Below are 6476 nucleotides of genomic sequence, written 5' to 3' on the forward strand. Positions count from 1 at the left end.
ATCTAATCATCTAATCATATAACTAATATATAAAGCTAAACTTTTAGCCAGACGACGAGATAACAACACTTGGCATTCCAACTTTTCGCCAAATGTCACGCCACGTAGGGTAGAGTTATAAAAAAGTTAATTTAGAACTAGTTTAGAATAAATCTATGTTTTAATGCCCGGGTTGTTTATTGAATTTTAGAATAAATTTTTAATCTTTATAAGATTTGCTAGATTGTGAATTATATTATTTTAACCGATTAGTATATATTATAAATCTATGTTTTATGATTTTAACTCTTTCTTTGTCCAAAAAAATATTATGATATAAAAAATAATTTATTTGATAATTTTTGAGAATTATAATCTAATAATTTTGTTAGAATTATAATTGAATTTGTACATTTGAAATATTGGTATTTTATTGAAAATAAAACTAATATTATCCTAAAATTCTATCCAAATAGAATTCTAAATTAACTTTTTTTATTTTATGAGGTCTATTTAAATATATCCAACGTGGGGCGACACTTGGCGAAAAGTTAGAACGCCTAGTGTCGCTGTCTCGTGACCTGGCTAAAAGTTTAGCTTTATATATTAGTTATATGATATGATTGTATTTTCAATCAAATTTGGATAGAATTTTAGGATAAAATTATTAATTTAGAGTTTTATTTTCGATAAAGTAGCAATATTTCATATGTACAAATTAAATTATAATTTATTAAAAAAAAAAATATAACACTCATAAATTATCATATAAATTTATTTTTTGTATCATAGTATTTTTTTGGAGCGAAGGAATTAGCTCAAAATGCACCACATCCATTATTTATAATATATTCTAATCAATTTAAACAATATACTTTATTATTTCAGGTTACGGGTCAAGAAATGTTTTTCACCAATATTATTATTAGTCATTACATGCCTACTATATAGTTTAAATCATCACAAAAACACATCAATTCCTAACTAATTTTGTATCAATGATATGTTTTAAAATTTGACATATAGTTAAAAATTTATCTTAAAATTCAATAAACAACCCGGGCATCGCACGGGCACAAAACTAGTATATATATATATATATATATATATATATATATATATATATATATATATATATATATATATATATATATATATATATATATAAAGGGAAGTTTTTCCCCGAATTTTTAGAGAGCCACGTAGGATTTATTTTTCTTAGCGCGCCATGTAGGATTATGAATTTAAGTTGTAGCCAATTAAATAAGAGATTATTAATTTATTTTACAATTAAATAATTCAAATGCCACGTTAGCAAAATTGACGAATGAAATTTTAAAGTTTAAATTAATTAAATACAAAATATTATCTTTTGAGATTAGAAATTTTATCTAATATTTTAAAGGAAAAATTGCTCCCATTAATCTGAATTTTGCCTCATCCGCCGAAATTAATCCCAACATCCGTTTATTATCTATCACTCCCAACTTTAGGGGGTATTAATTTCTATTGCACCCAACAGGTCACCCAACCTGATGTAGCAAGTTACCTAGACACGTGTCAGCATGTGATTCGCTTAAAAAAATAAAATTAAAATTAAAATAAATAAATAAAGTTAAAAAAAATAAAATTAAATAAAAAAAACACCTTCTCTCTCCTCCCTTCTCCCCACATCCCTTCCCTCACGGCCACCCGCCGGCGGCAGCACTACCTCCCCTTCCCCCACCTCCGTATCGCCGCCTCCCAGCCCACCTCCCCGCTTCCCCTTCCCCTTCCCCTTGCGCACTTCACACACGTACTCCACCAACCTCCCTGCTTCCCTTTCCCTTCCACCAACTTCCCGTTGCAACCACGACCACCAGCAACAACCTTGCAAACCACCTCCCCTTTCCTCTTCAATCACCTTGCAAACCACTCAAAATCCCCAAATCCTAACCCTTAACCCTAACATTCGAAACACTACAAAAACGGCGACGAAATCAGCCACCAATGGTCGAAATCGGCCGATAAAGGGTTGAAATCAACCATTCAGGCCCATTATCGACTGATTTCGGCCATTTGTGGCCAATTTTGGTGGTCGATTTTGGGGAAGGGGGTTGTTTTATGGTGGGGAAACAGTCGTGCGGTGGTGCGGTGGTGGTTGGCCATTTTCGGCCATTGTGGTGGTCGATTTGGTGAGGGGGTTGTGATGGGTTTTCGGTTGTGGTGGGTGAAGGGAGTGCGTGTGGTGGCTGGTGGCGAAGGGAGTGCGTGTGGTGGCTTGCTGCTGGGCTGCGTGAAGGGAGAGTGTGCGCTAGTGGTGGTGGTGTGGTGGTGGAGGTGGGGCAAGTGCTGGATTAGTTTTAGGAAATTATTTTTTTTTTCTTTTTTTTTCCAACCAACTACATATTGACACGTGTGCAAAATAAATTAATTCACAAATGTTAACCTGATTAACCGGTTTCAGGTAAATTGGGTGCAATAGAAATTAATACCCCCTAAAGTTGGGAGTGATAGATAATAAACGAAAGTTGGGATTAATTTCGGCGGACGAGGCAAAGTTCAGATTAATGGGAGCAATTTTTCCTATTTTAAAGCTAATATAATACGTAGTAACAAAAATCACATAAATATGAAAAATATTTTCTTAAAAAAATACTAACAAACCGTGCATCGCACGGGCTTCATCTAGTTAAAATTAAAACTATGTTGCATCAAGAGTCCACGAATAACTAAACATTAACGTGCCATGTTTAGTTTAGCTCATACAAGGTGCACGAGGGCATTTTTGTAATATTTGCAACTTGTAGACTAATCTACATCAATTCATTGAGCAAGAGATAGGAAAGAAATATTGGAAAATTACAACCATTGTCTTTATGATGCCATTAAATCCATTGTTTCTATTGATGATTAACCCACCAATGTCTATAGCAATGAATCCTCTCCATTGAAATTGTTGTTCGTTGCCGAGAAAACGACAACAACACTAAAAGCTATTGTGGTATTCCCAACACTACTTACTCTTTCTCTCGAAAATCGACTTTTCAGCTAATTCTCTGTTAGATCTTCCTTGTATTGATATTATAATTCTCGGTTTTTTATTAGCTAATAATTCCCAAGTAAAAGCTTGGAAAGTGAATGTGTTGTCACATAAGAAATCCGAAATTATCTTATTGGATCATTTCGTATAACTTTATCTTAATTAGATGATGGTGTTTGACGATATTTGAAAGAGGTGTAATGATTGGTTATTTAAGTATAAGGAGAAAGATTTATTTATTGATTATATAACGATGTCACCCAAGAAAGTGTAAGAAGAGAGAATTCATGAAAAAAGCGTTGCAAAGTGTTAGCTGCAGGTTAAAAAAAACAAAAAAAAAAAAAACAAACAAAAAACTAAGAGTGTTTCGTTAGGAGCTTTTAAGTTGTTGGATCATTTTAAAAAGCTGGTTGGGATGTTTAGTAAAGTGTTGTTTGAAATAGCTTTTTTGAAAAAGATTTAATAATATGTCAGATAATATAAGCTCTTTAATTAGAGTGATTTCTATTGATCAATATTTATAGGGTTACAATGAGAAACCTAATTATATTAGGTAACAAAAAGATCTGTACAGATATCAAAGATAATCTTATACAAAATATATCTTAAACCTAAGATGAGAATATTCTATGGATATTTTCTATCAAACCCCCGCAGTCAGAGCGGGAGAAAATTGGATGCTCAGACTGGATCTGAATCACGCATCGAACGGTAAGGATAGTATAGTAACCCATGATCAAAAGAGAAGTAGTAGACGTATGTTGGTGATGACGATGAGAAGCAACAACCACGACCTACGTATAGTAGAGATATGCGCTTTTAGGCCAAAGGAGAAGAGTCACACATATACTTGGGCCAAGTTACAGATTAAGAGAAGAATAAGTTAAGGGATCAAACCATCATCGGGGAGAAGACACTACAACACTACGTGAAATCACAGTTGAAGAAAAACAAATAAAATTGCGCAAGAAAAGATTAAATTCCACCGCTTGAAATTAATCAATTCTCAAAAGAGAAACCAGGTAGCAAGAATTAATACTCCACAAAGATTCCAAGTGCTGCAATAATAAGAGGAGCTAACTTGATAGAAAAAGAGATGTGCAAAAGTTTACCTTATTGTGATATACCACCACAAAAAAAAATCTATGTGATTTTGTGTAGAAAAACCAATGAGGCAATGTAAGAATCATTGTTGGTCATGAGGAGGTGGAAATAGAGTGTGGCACATGGAGTAGGTTGGCAGATGTGGTTACTGCCAGTATTGGGAGGCGGTAATGTATGCAATTGCCACCAATGATGGAGGAGGCTTTCGCGGTTGCTACTGTTAGTGGGAGGCACAAGGCTACATAAAGATTTTTTTTAAAAAAAAAAACTTTGAGAAAAGAAAAAAAAAATCTATATGTGTGTGTTTGCGGAAGCATAAAAAATTTGTGTATATCCCGCCGGTGGGTTTAATTTTCTAACCCACCGGCAGGGTGAGAATTTTTGTATGTGATCCTGATAGGTTGTCGTACAAAGTCAAAAATAAATTCCTAACAAAACCAACTAACAATGTAGTAGGGTAAGTAGGGTCGAATCCACAAAGAGATGGTTATTCAATCTAACTTCTAAGGTATGGAGAAACTAAACTATGTCACGAAATTGGGATAGAAAAATAGTCTAAATTAAAAGAGGGAAAAAATGATAAATAAAAAGACCTACGGTTATGGTTCACCATGTTTCTAGGTCTAAATCTATCAAATATCAATAACAATTCAATCAATCAATAATCTAGAGCAATTGCTAAGCCTACGGTCGGGTCTTAACGCTCTCAATTCAACATATGTAGTTCGGTCGCTAACATAATCAGAATTGCTAATTGTAGGTAAGCCTCTAAAAGTAAGATCTTTCGATTAAAACTCTTATTAACAATAATTAATCAAACAATTGATCAGGTTGCAATTAACAACAAACACTAGTAGAAAAAGGCTCACTTGCGTCGCCATATTTGCGTCACTCATTCTAAAGAACGAAGCAAATGTGTATTTTTACCATCCTTTAAAGTTATTTGCGTCGCTTGTTATTAAAGAAGCGACGCAAAAGTCAAGTGTATGTTAGCTTTCTATCATTTGCGTCGCTCTTAATTATTGAAGCGACGCATATAATAACCTTATTTACGTCACTCATTTATTGACAAGCGACACAAATAAGGGAGTGAATAAATTGCGTCACTCTTTTAATAAATGAGCGACGCATATAACAAATTTTCAGCATTTCAGATTTTGTTATTTGCGTCGCATTTTTATTATAAAGTGACGCAAATAACTCTGTTGCATTTTAGGTTATTCATTCTGCGCTTTTTTGACCTTAGCTTTTCACACCTACCTTTCACTAATTCACTGAACAAAAAGAAAAAAACAGAGTTGCTTCTACAGAAAACTGCAATTCGACCCTTCAATCCAACAAATTCGCCCAAAAAACACCCACAAATTCGCCCAAAAAACTGCAATTCCGCAGCAAATTCAACATCCAAAATCGCAATCAAGTTCAACACCCATAATCGGAAGCAAATCCGAGCAATTTCGAGCAAAAATTTAGACCAAAAACCCTAATTAATTCGAACCCTTAAACCCCAGAAAAATTGATTATTTTCGACCAAAAATCCCCCATTTCGAGCAAAAAATGTACTCAATTCCATATGAATTCGAACCCTAGAAACCCCAAAAAAATCAATTAAAAATCCTGCTGAAAAAATTTGAGCAATAACTGAAATTTTCGAGTGGAAAAATCGCTTAATTTCGCCCCCAAAAACCCGAGGAAGTTCAAGCAAATTTACAGCAATGTTGAATTTTCGAGTGGAAAAATCGCTTAATTTCGCCCCCAAAAATCGATTTCGGCTCGACATTGTTGAATTTTTGAAGTCAATTTCACCTATGGTAAGATTGCTTCTATTTATGTTCAATCTTTTCATGGTAGATAGAATGTAGCATTTAACTTGAACAATGACTTAGTTTAATTTCAGGTTTAGTGTTAGTTCACTAATTAGAAATTATATGGCAGATTTAATTGAATTTTTATAATTTCAGTCATTGAATTTTTAGAAACACCCAAGAAGTTGAATCTATAAAACTGTATTCTTGGTTGCAATGCCATGGGTGGGCGTTTGACTACTGTAACTTTTAAGAGAGTTTGAAATTTGTTGAATTAAAGAAGACAACAATCTACATAGAGCTCCAAGATAAGTTGTTACATAAAGAACTTGACGTTTTGGAAATTTTCTAGGCAAATAGTATAGATTTCTGGGCCTTCCATTTATTCCCTTACCAGTAAGCAGTAGCTAAATGATAACTTGTTATTTGATACGATTTTAGAGTAATTTCGAACCTTGTTTACTTGGTATATTGGCATCTTGGTTCACTTTTACTCTATTTTTGTTCAACTTTTGTGTATCCCTTGCTTCTCGGGTTGTTAGTGTTTTTGTTGGGTTTTTAGGTTC

Source organism: Chenopodium quinoa, unplaced genomic scaffold, assembly GCF_001683475.1.
Source record: "Chenopodium quinoa cultivar QQ74 unplaced genomic scaffold, ASM168347v1, whole genome shotgun sequence".
Lineage (NCBI taxonomy): Eukaryota > Viridiplantae > Streptophyta > Magnoliopsida > Caryophyllales > Amaranthaceae > Chenopodium > Chenopodium quinoa.